At 45.1% G+C, this 17,291-nt stretch overlaps 1 protein-coding gene across 6 annotated transcripts in view; it reads right to left on the bottom strand.

The window, feature by feature from the left end:
- LPP (LIM domain containing preferred translocation partner in lipoma) overlaps positions 1-17,291 on the bottom strand; it is a 692,297-nt gene that overhangs the window by 656,130 nt on the left and 18,876 nt on the right. The gene's annotated exons all lie outside the window — the stretch shown is intronic.

The raw sequence follows: 17,291 nt of genomic DNA, 5'->3' as shown, positions 1-17,291 counted from the left end.
TTGTGTCTCAAAGCTTAAATTCTTGCTGATTCCATTCCAGGCAAATGTATTCTCTCCATTGTTAAATATTCTGCATCTCTGTAGATGATGGAATGTTTCTCTAATTTTCAACCCCATGAACTACGGTTTACACACCTAGAAATAAAATTGCAACTGTTTTAAATTATAAGAGATGGTATAAGAAAAGACCAACAGACTAGAAGTGAGGGGGTATGCAGTCTAAACTTGGTTCTGCTACTAACCACTTATATGACCTTGAGTGAGTCCTTCTCCCCTCTGGGTCCTCTTTTTCTCATATTAAAATGGGACTGTTGGAGCAGATCCTCTCCAAGCTGTGATATTCTGGATCTGTGTGTCTCATCATCACCTTCAATATAATATTATCACCCACTATCCAAAGTAATTAGACTGTAACTCATTAAGCCCAGAATTTTTCCGTAGTGTAACTGGGTATATGTCCTTTAGCATGTGATCAGTGTTGTCAATGAATTGTAAAGCTTTTCAAAAACAAGGGTTGCATTTTCATGTAAGTATGTCACACAGACTTTGTAAATACCATAGAGTAAATACTGCCAAACTGATGAAGTCTTAGAGTAACGCATGCTATAGGGTGAGAATAAAACAATAAGACAGTCTCAACAAGACATCAAACTTTAGGCTTCCCGCGACTGTGGATTTCTTCACAGTGGTTCCTTTATTCTAATACTCCTGCCATTCTTCAAATCCCTTCCTTATAAACTTTGTGAAGAAGCAGCTGTAGATCTTGTAGAATATTCCCAACGGGAGTACCTCTGATTTTGGAGATGGATTCTTATTTTTTGCAACAGTCACTGAGAGACAATCCCAGTGAATAAGGGAGATAATCCAGTTGCAGGGGATCAGGCTGAATAATACTTGGCCAAGAAAATTATCACATGAAGTTTCTGGGTGATAAGAGCATCATGGGCACAAGTCACAGAGCCACAGCTGGCCCCAGAGGACCCACCTAAAGAGGTTGATACGATACTCAGTGGATTTCTAAGCAGTAGCAGGTTTGCAATACATCACACTAAATCTTCCCGAAGCTGCCAAGAAGACTCAGCGTGCTGATGCAGAGGTGGTACTTCTCTCCTGCTTCCTACTGCTCTTTTCCCAAAAAAAGAAAAAAGTTCCTTAATAAGAAATGCCAGGTGAACTCTATTAGAACCCAACACGAGCATAGTCACTGGAACACGTCCTCAAAGATGATGACACAGGTCCCCCAGTTTTCCTTCCCTACTAAGCACTCATAAAACAAACGAATGAAAAAGGCCTTATGCGTTAAAACGTTCATAACAGTGTTATTTAGAAAAGCGGGTAATTGGCAATAATCCATGTCCAAAAATATGTAAATGGCTAAATTTAAAAACAGTACATCTACCCAATGGAATATAAGTGGTCATTAAAAATATGAGAATTATATGGGACTTCCCTGGTGGTCCAGTGGTTAAGACACCACGCTTCCAATGCAAGGGGCACAGGTTCAATCCCTAGTCAGGGAACTAAGATCCCACATGCCACGTGGTGCAGCCAAAAACAAAAAAAAAAAAAAAAATGAGAATTATAAAATAACCTGAAAATGTTTAGGAATACTCATTGGAGAAAAGAAAAGAGCACATAAAACTGCCTAGTAAGAATAAGAAAGTACTAGTGGATAATATTTTAATAACATACCTTCTTTTGAATAATAATGATGATGACTAACAGCTAATGGCATGACTCATGACTCCTCCATGACAGCCTGGAAATATCTGAAGCTATGATAAAGACATAGGGGTTTAAATAGAAGGCAATCAGAAACTCCAGAAAAAACAAAAGACTACGTGAGAAATCATGATGCAAATTTGGAGAAACCAGTACAAAATAAAAGAAAAAGTTGATGGAACTTCAAGAAGAAATGCAGAATAGACTCCAAGCAGGCGGGAGAGCAGTTAGAAAGACAGAAGATATACAGGATATGGTAGAAAATACTTAATTACTTAATTTTCTTTGCCCAATCAAAAAAATACAACCCTCAAAATTCAAGAATATTAACAACAACAACAACAAAGCAAGAGTCTCAGTGTAGAAATAAAACAAACAACCTGGAATGATTCTAAACAACTAGAGGAGAATTAGAAGGATCTATTAGATTTTGATGCAAACTAAGGGAAAGTTCAGTCCCCTGTGAGTGGCTTATAGGTGGTGACCTCAGAAGCCTAGAAACGGAAATGAAACCACAGCACATGACTTAGCCCGGTATTGAGCAATATTTACCTAGAAATCATAATGTAAATGTTGTTAATTGTTTTCAGTTTTTGAAATCAACCCACAGACACAGCATAGAAGACTCAGTGATGGCTACAAAGCTGTATAAAAGTGCATGTAGACATGTATCTGTTATAAAAGCTGGAGATGCAAAAGGTAACATAAAACATAACTGACAAATTTTAAAAGTGGGAGAAGAAAGGTACAGAGAAATCTCAACATCTTCATCTTACAAAATGGTGGGTAAAAAGATACTGCCAAAAGTTGATATGGCAAGGAATGGAGATGAATGAACATTATATAAATTTATAAAGGAAACTAACCCAGAGAGTAAAAGAAATGATCCAACTGTCAAAAATTGGGAAGGGGGATGGGAGGTGCCAGAGTGTGTATGAGTTCGTCCTTGCCTATCACAAAAGGCAGAAGTCAAACACCTGAAACTAATAACTTAAAAACTAAAGATATAAGCATACTCTTTAGAGATATGATAATAACCACGAGAAGAATTAAAAACAAAAAATGGTTACAAGTGGGGAAGGGACTGGGGTAGGGAGAGATGGGACAATAAATTCTTCTTCTTGGTTTTTTGGGGTTTTTTAATAAATGTTTCTGTAGTATTTTATTGTGTTTTTACTATGAGTATTTATTTGAACAACATTTAAGATTTTTAAAAATAATAAAAATAATATTTCAAAGGAAAAAGGAATTGCTCCAAATAGCACGACCCAGAGGTCACAGAGGTCGAATGTGGAGGGGACTTCTTGGGAAAATCATTACAAAAGGACACTCTCGTGTAGATACTAAATGTACAGCCAGTTCCCTTTTTAAGTCACTTTGCCCCCTTTTAAAAACTTCCCTCTCCCCTTCTCTCCCCAAGCTCTTTAACTCTCTCCTAACATCTTCCTATAAAATTTTGAACACTCTATGTCCCTCAATTTTCTTCGCTGGCTTCAAAATAAAAAGTAAACCTCAATGCAAACTTGAAAATGTAAAGAATCCCTGAGGAAACCCTAAAATCAACAGACGGCTCAGCCTGTGCGGTCCTGTGGCCTAGAAGCGCACCAGGGCCTGGAGGTTGGAGCTATAATTAGCTGCTTCTGGGCAGACAACAAGGACTCCTGTTCCCTGGAAAGGAGGTAATTAAAAGAAGCAGATTTAGGCCCGAGGTGGCAAGTCTCAAGGAACTGTGGCTCCGGGCAATCCCAGCCTACACCCCAAATGAGGAAATAGGAACCTGCTGGCCTGACACTCCATTCCTAAACCATTTTTTCCTCTCTCCGGTTTCTAAGGCCAGGGGAATGCCAGCCATCAGCCCAATCACTTTTTCTTGGTCACTTAAGACCAATTTACTGGGCACCCCCTATGTACCAGGCATGTGCTCAGTGCTACAGGGAGGGTGGGGATGAGTCAGACCCGAACCGTGACCTCAGGGAGACAACAGGGGAGCACAAACAAAATTTAGAGCACACAGCACTCCTGATAGACTTTCTCTCCCACTCCTGCAACCACCCAGCAGGGTAAGATGCTTTCCCCCTGTTTTACAGATGAAGAATCTGGAGCTCAGAGAAGAGAAATCACCTTCCCAAGGTCACGGAGCTGTAGCGTGGGCACAAACTCAAAACCAGGCTTCTCTAGCTCTAAAACCCAAGCCTTTTCTCCCTGTGCCACCAAAAGAAACAGGAAAAAAAGGCACCTCTGCAAAAGGGGCTAAGGAGAGAGGCCGGTGACCATGTGTGAGCCTTTCTCAGAGCTCAGAGCAAAACTCATGGATTTCCACTTTTAGGAATTTCCAAAATTTCACATTGCACCTGTGCCAGTGTTTAAAGGGCTCCCTCTCATACGGTCCAACACCTTAGCTGTCACCATCTCAGCATTTAGAGCCTTTCAACATGTGGGCCCTGGCTCAGCTTTTACCTCCCAGGATTTGGCACTCCACAGGGTCCTTGCTTTATGTAGGAAAGGATCACACAGCATGAGCCACCAAAAACCCACAAATCTGAGCTCCATCGCCACGAGCCTAAGGGAGATAGCAGCTCCAGCTTCATGCCCTTGTCTCGCATCTCAGCATCGTCCACCTGAGACCCTCCAAATACAGTCAGGCTTCTAGGGTGAGTGGCCTGGAACAGCAGCTCTGCCTGGCACATGTCTCTCCTGCACAGGGAGGCCTGCCTTCTGCAGTTCCGTGTCCATCTGCTAATTTTCCCTGCATATCCACCCAAAACTGTCCCCATAAACTTGACAGGGGTGATGCCAAATTTCCTCTGCTTGGGAAAGAGAAGAGGCACAGGGGAGGGGAGGCTTCAGGTAAGACTGGATCGTGACCTTGTCATGAAACAAAGATTTAAGATACAACTCAGCTACTGGATGCACCAGCTTCCCCATTACATGTGGCAACTCCAAGATGTAGGGACACTGCTTTGTTATCCTGTACAAAAAAGAAATCTAGAGTTTGGTGTTCAACTAAAAAAAATACAGCCTGAGGACTGTTCTCCCTATATCACATCCACTGATCAGTTCCTCTTACCCCAACCCTTCTTGTAGGCACATGGACACTCCTGGCCCTTTATCTGGACATCCTGAAGTCAGAACCAAGGTTGGTACTGAGATTAGCTACTTAAATATAGCTGTGCCTTGCAAGTCTTGGCCCATGTTTGTAAGTATGCTACATATTAGCAAGTGTCCACCTGGCTACCAGCTACCCAGATACTCCCATGAGAATTTTCCATGAATTCTTCAAAACTTTCCAGCCTATGAATTTAAGGGGACTTCCCAGGCATTCCCTCACCTACCCTTAATGGTCTTATACTGCAACCGGAGGTGAGAAGTAACTTACATTGGTCATAAGTATACGAAGGCAGACGAGGGAAGTCCTTCATTCATACCTCTGGCAAAAATGTACTGAGCAATTAATTCATCTAGGCACTATGCTGTGTTAAGTGCCTGGATACACAGCTGAAAACACAGGGAGGCTGCCCTCAAAATATTCAGCCTAATAGGAGGCCAAAGACAAGCAAATAACTGAACAAGTACTGACACAGCAGAAACCATACCATCCACTCCTGACTCCCAGCCTCCTCACGGGCAGCAATGCACATCTCCCATGAGCCAGCATCCCTGGACCACTCTAACAGATGCTAAAACACACTTCAGTTCTCCCAGCTGGAAGTGGTGGGAGGAAGATACAGCACCTGATCGGTTAGTAATACACAGTGGAATCTATTTCATGCTGAAGATAAGGGGGGAAAAATAGAGATGAAAAGGAACTTATCCAAGAGCTTCTTCAGCTTTCAATTACTAGAAGATACCAGACGGAGAGAAGGAGACCAAAGTACTGGGAATTTCCCAGCTCTTTCTGGCGCCACACACCAAGGCACTGAATCCAGGTCAAGATCAAGGAGAGCAAAGAGATGTGGGACCCTTACACACCTCAAGGCCACAGAGGTAACCAAGTCTCATCCACACCTTTACCTACACAGCTCCCTTTTCCTGACAGGTCCCTGCCTGACCTCTCCTTCGAGCTCACCCCTGCTCATCCTTAGAGGTGGGCTTTGCTCGCTCCAGCCACAATGGCCACACAGGAAAGTGCTAATGGAATTAGATAAGACACCCCCGCTCTTTCTCCACTACTCTGCAAAATAAGAGTTTAACAGATCACTATAACTTTCGGAAGAAGCCCAAGAGACTCATTCTTCAATTTCTTATCAGCCGAGGCCCTCCACAGCAGGGCCCGACCTGCCTTCTCAGCATACAATGAGCTCCATCCTAGGGAGTCTAAGCAACCTCACAAGCCCAGTTCAAGTCCAACACTGTTCACAGAACAGTACAATTCCCTGCTCATGGAACCCACCCCTTCCTCTAAGCCTGTGGGGCACACGCTTGTCCGCTTTCCCCACACTATCTGCTCTTGGGTAGTTGAGCTTTTCATGGGAGCGTGTCCTCCCACCCCTACTGGATGGGGAGCTCCCTGTGGGCAGGTCCTCACACCCAGGAAACCCCAGAGCCTGACAGTCCTGGTGCATTGGAGGCACTCAGGAAACCACCACATCACAGCTCTCGCAGCTGGAAGTAAGCCCTATAAAATCAAAAATTCACCACCTCTCAGTGATCAATCTATACATTTTCACATGATGTACTTTTTATTGTTTTATGACTAGATCCTCCAATTAGATTTACAACATCTTGGTCAGTCCAATCCCCATCTGACAGTCTCCCGCCAAGAGGCTCTCCTTGAACACTTCCAACGACTAGAAGTCTTTCCTCGCTCATTTTTTGATATCTTTTACCACGTATTCTTAAATGTTGAGTTCAATCTATCTCCATGGGCTTCCCGGTTAAATCCCTAGGAGCAGCAGGTGAGAGAGGGTTAGCACAGCACCAGCTGCAGAAGCAGTGTCACGTGACAACTAAGAGCGTGGACTTTAAAATCAAGCAGAACTGGGTTCACCTTCCAGCCTGCCACCTGGGAGAAGGCATCAAACCCCAGGCCTCTCATGGCTGTTAAAGGAGTAACAGAAATATAACTCAGGCAGAGTGCCCAGCACAGTGAGCGCTCAATAAAGAGCAGCTATCATGGTAATTGGTTCTATTCCTGTTTCCCATTCCGGCCTGCCGCATCATCAGAGTGCTAATCGCACCCCTGACCTCTCCGTGATGCCCGTCTACCCTTCCATAGGAGGTCTCTGCAAAGCCTCAACCAGCATCCCGTTCTGTTTGCCGCTAGTTGGCAGGACTGAAAGCAAGGGCTGACCACACTTCTCATTAAAACCCTGGCACCGAGAGGACCGTGAAAAGTCAGGGGGAACACAGATCCGTGAGCTACTGCCTTGAAGGGTGCTGTCCACCCACCACTCCACAGAGGGAAGGACATCAGATGCCTCAGCAGCTGCCTCGGCCACTTGGAGCTGGGGACGGTCCTCAAGCCTCTCCAATCACAGCCCCAAACGCCGGCACCAGGAAGGAGGGCAAAGGTAGGGACGAAAGGGAAGAGCAGCACGTGACCACGTCTGTCCTCTACAGTCAGGCTGCCGAGCCACTCGCCGCCCTGGGACACGTCTGCCTCCTCTTCACCCAGTTTACTTCCCACCCGTCAGCAGCTCAGGGGCTGCGTCCTCGGGTAGAAGACACGGGATCCAGTCCTGGCTTCGGACTAAACTCTAGCTGATCCCGGAGGCTCAGTGGTCTCTTTGAGGCTCACTTTCCTCATCTGCACAACTGGATACTGGCTTAGACTGTTGGTTCGTTAACCAGGGAAGCCCGGCAAAAATTAGGGAATTTTCTCTAAGTACTCGGGACCAGGCTAGCTCTCAGAAATTCTGATTCAGGACTGGAGAGGCAGCTGGGCATGTATATATCTTTAAAATTCTCTGGCTGATTCTGAAGGTTAAGAATCACTGGCCTTAGTGGGCAAGGACAAATTAGGGGTACGCAATTAACAGGTATAAACTACTATAAATAAAATAGATAAACAATAAGGATTCACTGTACAGGGAAGTGTACCCATTACCTTGTAATAAACCCTAATGGAATATAATCTGCAAAAATACTGAATCACTATGCTCTACACCTGAAACTATCACAATATTGTAAATCAACTATACTTCAATTAAAAAAAAAGAATTCAAGGGGGAAAAAAAGAAGAATCATAGACCTTAAAGATCCCTATGTCCTCTCTGGCTGAGATCATCACGCCTCACCTTTGGGAAAATGTGTGTAAAGATCTTGGCACGGGGACTGGCACACAACAGGTACTAGTTAAAGGCTCACTCCTTCCACCATCACATCCACCCCCCAGCCAAAAGCAACGGCAGCCACACAGGCTCTAGTAGGTGAGACGGCAGCTGTGAAACAAACTGTGTTGGCCAACCCGGCCAGTCCGAATCAGTGCAGACCCATGGTCCACCCCCAGGAGGTTCCTACCAGTGGAAAGAACGGGGAAGGGCTGCCTGTGAACAAACATATGCCCAGAAGAGCGGAGGTGAGCGCTAGAGTGGTGCTTCTCAAACCTTACGGTACACACACATCATTGCAGGAACTTGTTAAGATGCAGATTCGGAGGTGGGGCTGAGAGTCTCCATTTTTAACAAGTCCCAGGTAATACGGATGCGACTGGCCCGAGAAATAAATCTTGAACAGCAGTGTTCTGAATAGAGGCATTTGGAAGGGGTGAACTCACACACGAATTTGCTGAGCATCAACTAAGTACCACTCCACCCTGGGGCTGGGGCCGGCAAGACAGAGACAAATAAGATGTGGAAAAGAGACATCTCAGCAAACAGTCGCAATAAAAAATGCTTTAGTTCTACGTCTGAGGCAGAGCCAAGGTGTCATGGGCATTCCAGCAAGAAGCATTTAATAATATCCGAAACAGAAAACCGTAAGGAGCAGTGAGGAGGTAGTTACCTTGTGGAGGAGAACACCACAAAGTTGTATGTACGGCAGGGCCCCACTTTGGAGACTAGAACTGTAAGGGTTCTAGCCAGTAGTGGTTTTAATATTTTTTAAAGGGAAAAAGAAGGAGGGGGAGGGGGAAGAGGAGAAGATGTGACATAGACTGTATGAGGCCTACAAAGCCTGATATATTTACCATCCAGCTCTTTACAGAAAATGCTTGCCGATACCTGGGCTAGAAAGATAGAGAGATGCACAGATACGATACACAAATTTCACATTGGTTATTGCAAGTGGCTACAGGTAGTTTTTTATTTTCTTCTCTGTGCTTTTCCATATGTTCCTTATTTTCTTCGGTGACAATGGATTATTTTGAAATTAAGGGTGAAAAAAAGTTCTTGTACTTTGGGCAAGCAATCTCATGTCCAAGTAATCTATCTTGGAAAATAATCAGAGGTGCAGATAAAGAATTTGGTAAAAAGGATGTTCGTCACAGTGGTATTTACAATGATGAAATATTAGAAATTCAAATGTCAGCTACCAAAAAAAAAAAGTTAACAATTATGGTATATTCTTATGATAGAATAATATCCAGTCATCAAAAATTACATGTATGAAGAACTCCTAACGCCATAAAAAGGTGCCCAGGCTCTACTGTTTGGTGAAATGGTAACATACAAAACTATATATACTGTTAAGACGTGAAGTCAGTCAAATGCACAAAAAAGTAATGAAAAGAACTACTCAATAATATTAAAAACAAAAGAGTGTTTGAATCTAAATCATGGATTTACAAGTGAGTCTCATGTCCTCCTTTATTTGGTTCTATATATTCGAAATATTTTATTATGAGCATGTACTGCTCTTAGAGCAATACTTATAAAATTTGGCCTTGTTTTACGCTTTCACAATTCTTCCTGAGGGATTGAGAAGAGGTTCGAGGGAAGGAGACATCTGTGCTACCTTTTGAGGTATGAGCAAGTTGTTCACCAAATAGAAACAAAGGGCCCAAGGCCAAGAGGAAAGCACGTGCAAAGACACAGGCGTGTGAGACGGGGTGACCAATAACACACTTGCGGTAGCTGAAGCACAGAATGTGACTGGCAAGGGTTGGCAGGAGACACTTCTAGAACCGAGGCAAGGTCAGATGATGGCAGAGCAGAGGTGTGCCCAGGGAAGGATTTTACCCACAGGCCATGGGAGAGGGTGAGCGGGAAGGCGGAGGCCAGCTGGGAAGCTAGAGGAGAAATGCCTGCCCTAAAGCAGAGATGGGGGATCAAAGAAGCCCAGGCAGACTAGGGAGAAAACTGGTAGGCGAGTGTCTTCCACTCAGTTCCCCTCACAAAACGATTCTCCTTCATTTTCTCCTAACAAGGCTGTGCATGTATTTGTGCCTAGAAATAAAATTAATTGGGAAATCAAACCAACACGTTCTTATTGTCCCAGGCATTGTCAGAGGCCATTCTGACTTCGTCCTAAAAGTAGACCCAACTATCCCTCTGTGTTGCTTCACAAGTTACTTCTCAGTGTCAGGCACAGATACCAGGCAAAGGAACAGGTGCCATTCTGTCCAGCGGACCCAAGGCAGGAGGCTGAGTGGACGAGGAGGAAGAAGAAGAAAGCCTCACACGAGGGGAACAAGGAGGATGAGGTAAGACAGGGCTGGTCCCTTCTCTAGCAGGAGGTCATGATCTTGGAGGAGAGAAGAGGCTGTGCTAAAGTCCCATTCAAGACTGGCTTCCCAGCAGGATGAGAAATGGGGCTCCAGTAAACCAAAAGGAAGGGTGTTGGTGGGAGACATTAGGACCTACTCACAACGGCTTTAAATGGAAATATGAGAGCAAGGGAGGAATTGAGAAGTGCAGAGCATGTGTTGGGCAAACAAGTGTGTCCAAGATATGGGCACCCCAAAAGGGCAGGGGCTCCGGAGTCACAGGGGAAGCCACGGGAAGGAGATCAGTCTGGCCAGCCCTCCCAGCCTCCAGGGGCCCTTGAGCCAAGGCAGGAAATGAGCTGCAGCACTGGGGCAGGAGCCTGGGAGGAGATCGCAGGGCTGCAGAGAGGGCTGCCTGGCAGAAGTTCACGGATGAGCCAGAGAGGGAGGCAATGCAAGAGGCCGCTGTGGAAGATTCTGCACAGCCCTCAAGGATGGCAAACTCAAAAGCCCTGGGGTGCGCACGCTGCCAAGGTTAACAGGGAATGGGGAGGACTGTGGCTCTGTAGGGCGCACATCAACGCTCGCAAATGTCTCTCTTTCTCTTTTTTGGTGGCCAAACATTTCTGCATGTCTGCAGAGCCACTGATCTGCAACCCTGACGGGCTCTCTACATCACCCAGCTGCCGGGACGCTTCCTCTGTGTCTTATACACACACACACCCGGCGCTGCTTCGCCCGCTGCCCCAATCTGGTTTGCATGTCTGTTTCCTGTGTCGACCACAACCTCGCAGACGGCTGAAAGGGTACCTTATTCATCTTCTCCACCCCGTCCCAGGCATGTCAGACAGTGGACACAGAGTCGACATGTGTCCTCTGCTCCACACGTCGCTACGACTCTCCTTTTACACCAAGCAAAACGCCTGATGGATTCTCACTCTGACTCACCAACAGTGTGACCCATAGTTGAGGGAACCAAAGAGGTAAATGATCACCTGGAGTTTAATTCCAACCAAGGAAGAGCGGTTTGATGCAGTGGGTAGGAGCCAAACAATGGAAGAATGATACCATATTGTCCTGAGTGAAGATCGAGAGATTCCAAGACCTTGGAAAAGCACGTGGGAGGCAAGTAGCCAGGAGCTCGTAGTAGTCTCAGGCAGCAGAGAAGAGAGACCAACCGAGATGGGCGGAGAAGGCAAGACATGGGGGGTCGGCCTACGTGGAGTATGGCGCGAGGGGAACCTGCCAGAGAAAGGAGGAGCATGAGGGGAGGGGGCTGTGAGGGGCACGGAGGCCCTTCCCAAGGGCGTGTGGTGCACTCAACGGGGGACAGACTTCCCATCGTGGAACACTCCCCCCATCTGTGAAATGAGCGGAATCCCTGAGGTCTCTCCAAGCACAGACTGGCTATGGAGCCACAAGAGAGCCCGGACACCCTGGGAGCACCACCCACCGCCCTGACACCCCTGTCGAAGTGAGACCACAAGAGCCTCGCTTTTCTCACCCGTGTGAACCGAGGGTGCTGCAGTGTCCGCCCCGTCGGAGCCCCCAGGCCCACCTGAGCTGAAAGCTCCATGGATGTGAAAAGAAAAGAGTGTGTACTGAATCAGCCCGGGGCAAGCCACATTCTCGTAGACGCTTAAACCCTACACAATCGTCACACACATACTCCCATCCTCCCAGCATCCCTGTCCTCCTCTGCGATGACTTCCCAGATTCCTGTAGCAGCTCCATCTCCCCATCTCTCTTGTTTCTGCAGCTCTTTGATGCTCCCCTATAATACGAACACCACGCAGGTCTCTGGTATTTCATAACCATGAAGTGTCTTCCCACAGACAAGTACTTTCATTCTTAATCCAGACAGAATGGAGGACATCAGCATAATCATCATCATTCCCATTTTACAGATAAGGAAACTGAGACTTGTGGGAGACCTCATCTTTATCTTCCCCAGGACCACCCCCACTTCTAGCCAGGCCTCTCCCAGCTCTTGGACCAATCATGAAAGACAGAGCAATCAAATCCAGTACCTCTCTAATCTAATCTATTTGCTGCTAAATAAGCCCAGAAACCAAGGTGCCAAGGTCAATCCTGGGTTCTAATGACTGCACTGTCTTTCATCCTGTGCTGGTCCAGAGTGCAGAACCGTGAGTGCACCTCCAGGCCCTAGTCCAAAGCAGATGCCATGACTCTGGCCATGCTCCAATGCTGGCAGCCCCCTCCCTGTCAGTCCTGAGGGCTCTCCACTGGTGGGGGTCCCTGACATGGGAGTGAGGACATCTCTTCTGGGTTGCAGGCAAGCCCCTCTCTGGGCTGGCTGGCCCAGTCCACCATCACTGGACCACCCCCAGGCCTGCTGCCCCTTCCAACACCAAGCCTCACGTCACCCAGCTCCTTCTACTGTCCTCTTCCTCAATAAGAAGCATTCCCCATCAACCCGCAACTTGCACCTGGCAGACAGATTTCCACCTTTTCCCAATTTCTGTCCTTTTTCTTGCTCATTATGCTCTTCTATTATATAAACTAAGTCTACCTGCTACAAATTATAGCTCAGAGAGGTCAAGTGACTTGCCCAAGACCACACAGCTAGTAAGTGGCAAAGCTGAGACTTGAACTCAGCTCTCCTAATTCCAAGCCATGTGTTTGTTCCACTACTTCCCACTTCCTCTCAATTGTAGAGTTCAGGAAGCCACCTATGCATGAGAGGGTAGGGACCACATCTTACCATCTTTAGTAATAATGATGGCAACAAAAGCTACCATTCACATAGTGAAGGCCGGGTACATGCTCAGCACTCTACCTACAGTCCTAGGAGGTGCTCCTGTTCTCATTTTCAGATGAGAAAATGAAAAAGTAATTTACTCAAGGTCAGACTAGTTGAAGCCCATGCTTTCAGACTACCACAGTGCTACACCACCTCGGGTTCAAATGCAATTCCCAGTGCACAGCAGTAGCCAAAAATGTGGATTAACTGAATAAGAATATGTAGGTGGAGACAACTAAATGGAAGGTTATGAAAAAATAAAGCTGTGACCAGATCAGGCAAAGCTGGTGAAACCAAACCATCACCCTGCAGTAGAACTAAAAATAATATTGTTCCTGGACAGTCTCTGGTGACAGTATGGAAATGACTTCAAACCAGGATTCATGGTTTCCACTCCAGCCTCGCTCCTGACAGCTGTGTGACTCTAGGCAAGTCCTTTCCACATACCTCTGCATCTCATTTCCCCATCTATAAAAAACCAACAGACCAGCAGTTGGACTAGGTCAGTGGTTCTCATCAGCACTGGCACAACCCGTGAGCTTGTCGTAAGTACAAATTCATGATCTACTGCATCAGAAGCTCTGGGATGGGGTCCAGCAAACCCTCCAGGATGACTCTGGTGCTCCTTTGAGTCTGAGAACCATGACACTAGATGACCTTCGGATCCTTTCATCCCTAACCACCCAGAACCTTCAGCGTCCGCAGTTCAGCATCATCAAAGTCCTCCCAATTTTGCCACTCTGATTTCGATCTGACGTGAACTTCAGTCAGCTGGCTCTCTCATCTGGCCGTGTCTGACACCTCCTCCTGTGACTAATACAGAAGGCCCCAAGAAACAGACAGTTAACTCCACTGCACTTCTTTTTCCATTTACCACCTCAGCAGTATGCATCCTGTCACTATATTAAAAAAATAAGAGTAGAGACATTAGCAAGGAAGCCCAACCATGAGCACTGTGGCATCCTGGCACCATCTTTAAAAAAACTGGGATGAGGACTTATTCCTAAGGAAATCAGCAAGGGACTGCCAGATACCCTGGTGCCTTTCTAAGCCCAGTGATCTCTCTTTACTACCAAGCTAGCTGAAGGAATGAGAGAGCATTTGCTTTGTACACCAATAACACAAGTAGATGAAACAAAACATTTCTTGCTTGGTCCTTCTGTGTCAAAAGAAAAAAAAAAAAAATTCCAGATAAACCTTACAAGAATAAAAACATATCCCAAAGGATACTCGATTCTCTATGCAGACTATCAACAAATGGACTATTCACTGCTTCAACCCTGAAGTAGTGCCTGAAAGTCTATTGTGGAATGAATGAATGAATGAATGAACGAACGAATAAAAGTGCACCTTCTCAGTACTGATACTGGGGGGAATGTAGAGATTAGCAACTTAAAATCCTACTCTAAAGGAACTAAGTTTAAGAGTAGTATGGGCAATGTCAAACCTGTCCATCCATCCATCCATGCATCCATCCATCCATCCATGCATCCGTCCATCCATCCATCCATCCATCCATCCATCCATCCATCCATGCATCCGTCCATCCATCAACAAGCGTTTGCTATATGTCTGCCAGATTCCAGATGATCGGGAATGAATGTCCTAAAGAAGTTAAAGACCCCAAACAAGATAGGAACACAGATAACTACAATAGAAGGTAAAAAGTGCTCAGTGCCCTGCATGCAGTCCAGATAAAGGGCCATGGGAGATCAGAAGATGAAGGGATTATTTCCTGCTTAGGGGCAAAGGGTGGAAATCAAGGCCTGTTTCATGGAGGAAGTGCTGGCTTTGAAGATCAATTTGGATTCAAACAGGTGATGATGGCAGAAAACAGCAATCCAGACTGAGAAAACGTTACGACGAAGCAAGAGTGAGGGAAAGCAATGGAGATGAGGTTCCAAAACTCAGTTGGTCCCATTCAACACAACCATAAATGGCTGGATAAAAAGGATATATGTGGAGACAATAAAAAAATCAGTGGTTGCCAGGTTTTGGGGAGAGAGGTAGGTATGAATAGGCAGATGACAGGATTTTTAGGGCAGTGGAATAATCTGTATGATATAATGATGGATACATGTCACTATACATTTGTCCAAACCCACAGAATGTACCACATTGAGAGTAAACCCTAATGTAAACTATGGACTCTGGGTGATAATGATGTACCAACGTGGGTTCACCAATGGCAACAAACATACCACTCTGGTAGGAGATGTTGATAATGGGGGAGGCTCTGCATGTGTGGAGGGCAGGCAGCATGTGAGAAATCTCTGTTCCTTCCTCTCACTTTTGCTGTCAGTCTAAAACTACTCTTAACAAGTTAAGTCTTTAAAATTTAAAAAATCTTTTAAAGATATACAAAGGGTTTACTTCTCCAGGATTTTGCCACTGCCTGGACTGCCTTCAGCTTCTCCACCCGGCCTCCCCGCTGGAGATGGCCTCCCTCCATCTCTCCTGGCACTGAGCACGACGCCGGACACCTGCTCGCCTCATCCTGCTTCCCGCCCCCTGTGCCGTCTCGGCCGCCACAACCTTGTCTTCCTCCTGGGTACCAGTGCCTGCCGCAGGCTTAACTGTACTTACTATGCCATGTCGTTACACTACTGTTTTCTGTAATTTATAAAACACATACTGCCCACGAGTTTGTATTTTTAATTCCTATAAGAAGTTTTGGGATCCAATTTGTGTGAAAGTCAGACTGCAACATAATGTTATATTATATGATAAAAACCTCCAAGAATAAAAGCAGACAGTATATACCCCACTTACCAGCAACTCAAACACTGGTTCCATTTCTGAGTGTCACAGATTTCCTTATGAATGACTAGTTTTGGTTTTGTATCAATTTGTCCCCATCTTCTTGAAATCAGTTCTAATGATAAAGTTTCCTAATTTTCAAAGCTTCTTTTTTTCAAGCATTTACTGAGAACCTACTACATTTCAGGCTATACTAAAAGTATGCATCTTGGCTCATGTAACTTTCACAAGGTAAATGGTGGTACTTTGTGAGTATTAAGTACTGTGAGGTATCACTGACCGCTGAACACACTTTACAGATAACAACAACTGAGGCATAGAGTGGAAGAACCTGGATCCAAACCCAGATCTTCCAGACTCCCTGACTGTTGCTCACTCATCCATTCAACAACAGAGACAAGATCGGGATATTCCCATGATCCTTTTCTGACCTTCTCTGGGCTTCCAGTTTCACGAAGCATCATCACTCCCCAATCAGGGGCCTCAGTCTCCTCTCATGAAAACAAGGAGACTGGATTATGGTGATACTTAAGCCCTGACACTTAAGCCCTGCTTTACCAGAGACTCTTCAAATAGAAAAAGCAGGGAAGGGCAAGAAAGGCGGGTACATCCTGCCCCATTTCATCCACAGCTGCTCCAGTTTATTCCTTCAGCATTACTTGTTGTAATAGGCTTTTCTATAAAGAATCCCTCCCTATTAAAAAAAAAATATGAAAGTTTTAGAGCCACTCTAGGCAAGGGAGATGTCAACTAAATGCCAATGTGGTACCCTGGGTTGTATCCTGCAAAAAAGAAAGAGGACATTACTGGAAAAACTGGTGAAATCTAAATAGAGTCTATAGTTTAGTTAATAGCCATGTACCAACGTCAGTTTCTTAGTTTTGACAAATGTACCATGCTAATGTTAAGATTCAAAAATGAGAGAAATTGAGTAAGCGGTGTATGGAAATTCTCTGTACAATCTTTACAACTATTCTATAAACCTAAAACTATTCCAAAATGAAGTTTATTTAAAAAGGCAAAAAACAAAAAAAACAAGAAAAAAGAGCCCACAAAACCTCATTCATCTCTAATATCCTTTCCAAATCACAATTTGCTGACTTTATAAGGATAACACATAATAACAGCAGCCAATATTTAATGGATACTTGGCATGTGTCAGGCTCTGTTCTAAAGGCTTGACATAGCTCACTTGATCCTCACAACAAGGAGATAGGTAATTTTCTTATTCCCATTCTGTGGATAAGGCAACAAAATCCTAAAGAGACTGAGTAACAAGTCCAAGTAGTAATGGTAGAGCCAGGATGCAGCCTAGCTCCAAAGGCCATGCTCTTAAAGCGCTACACAGATCAAAGCTTTCAAAATGTTTCTGGATTTTTTTCAAGTAGGCCTATATAACTGGGAAAATCCAAAGAACTAATCACAAAGACCAAGAGGTGAGGGTTATGTTTAAAACAAAGA

The sequence above is a fragment of the Balaenoptera physalus genome (assembly GCF_965194825.1).
Source record: "Balaenoptera physalus genome assembly, chromosome: 4".
In the NCBI taxonomy this organism is placed as follows: domain Eukaryota; kingdom Metazoa; phylum Chordata; class Mammalia; order Artiodactyla; family Balaenopteridae; genus Balaenoptera; species Balaenoptera physalus.
The sequence above is the reverse complement of the archived record's forward strand: the minus strand, read 5'-3'. Positions and strand labels throughout refer to the sequence as shown.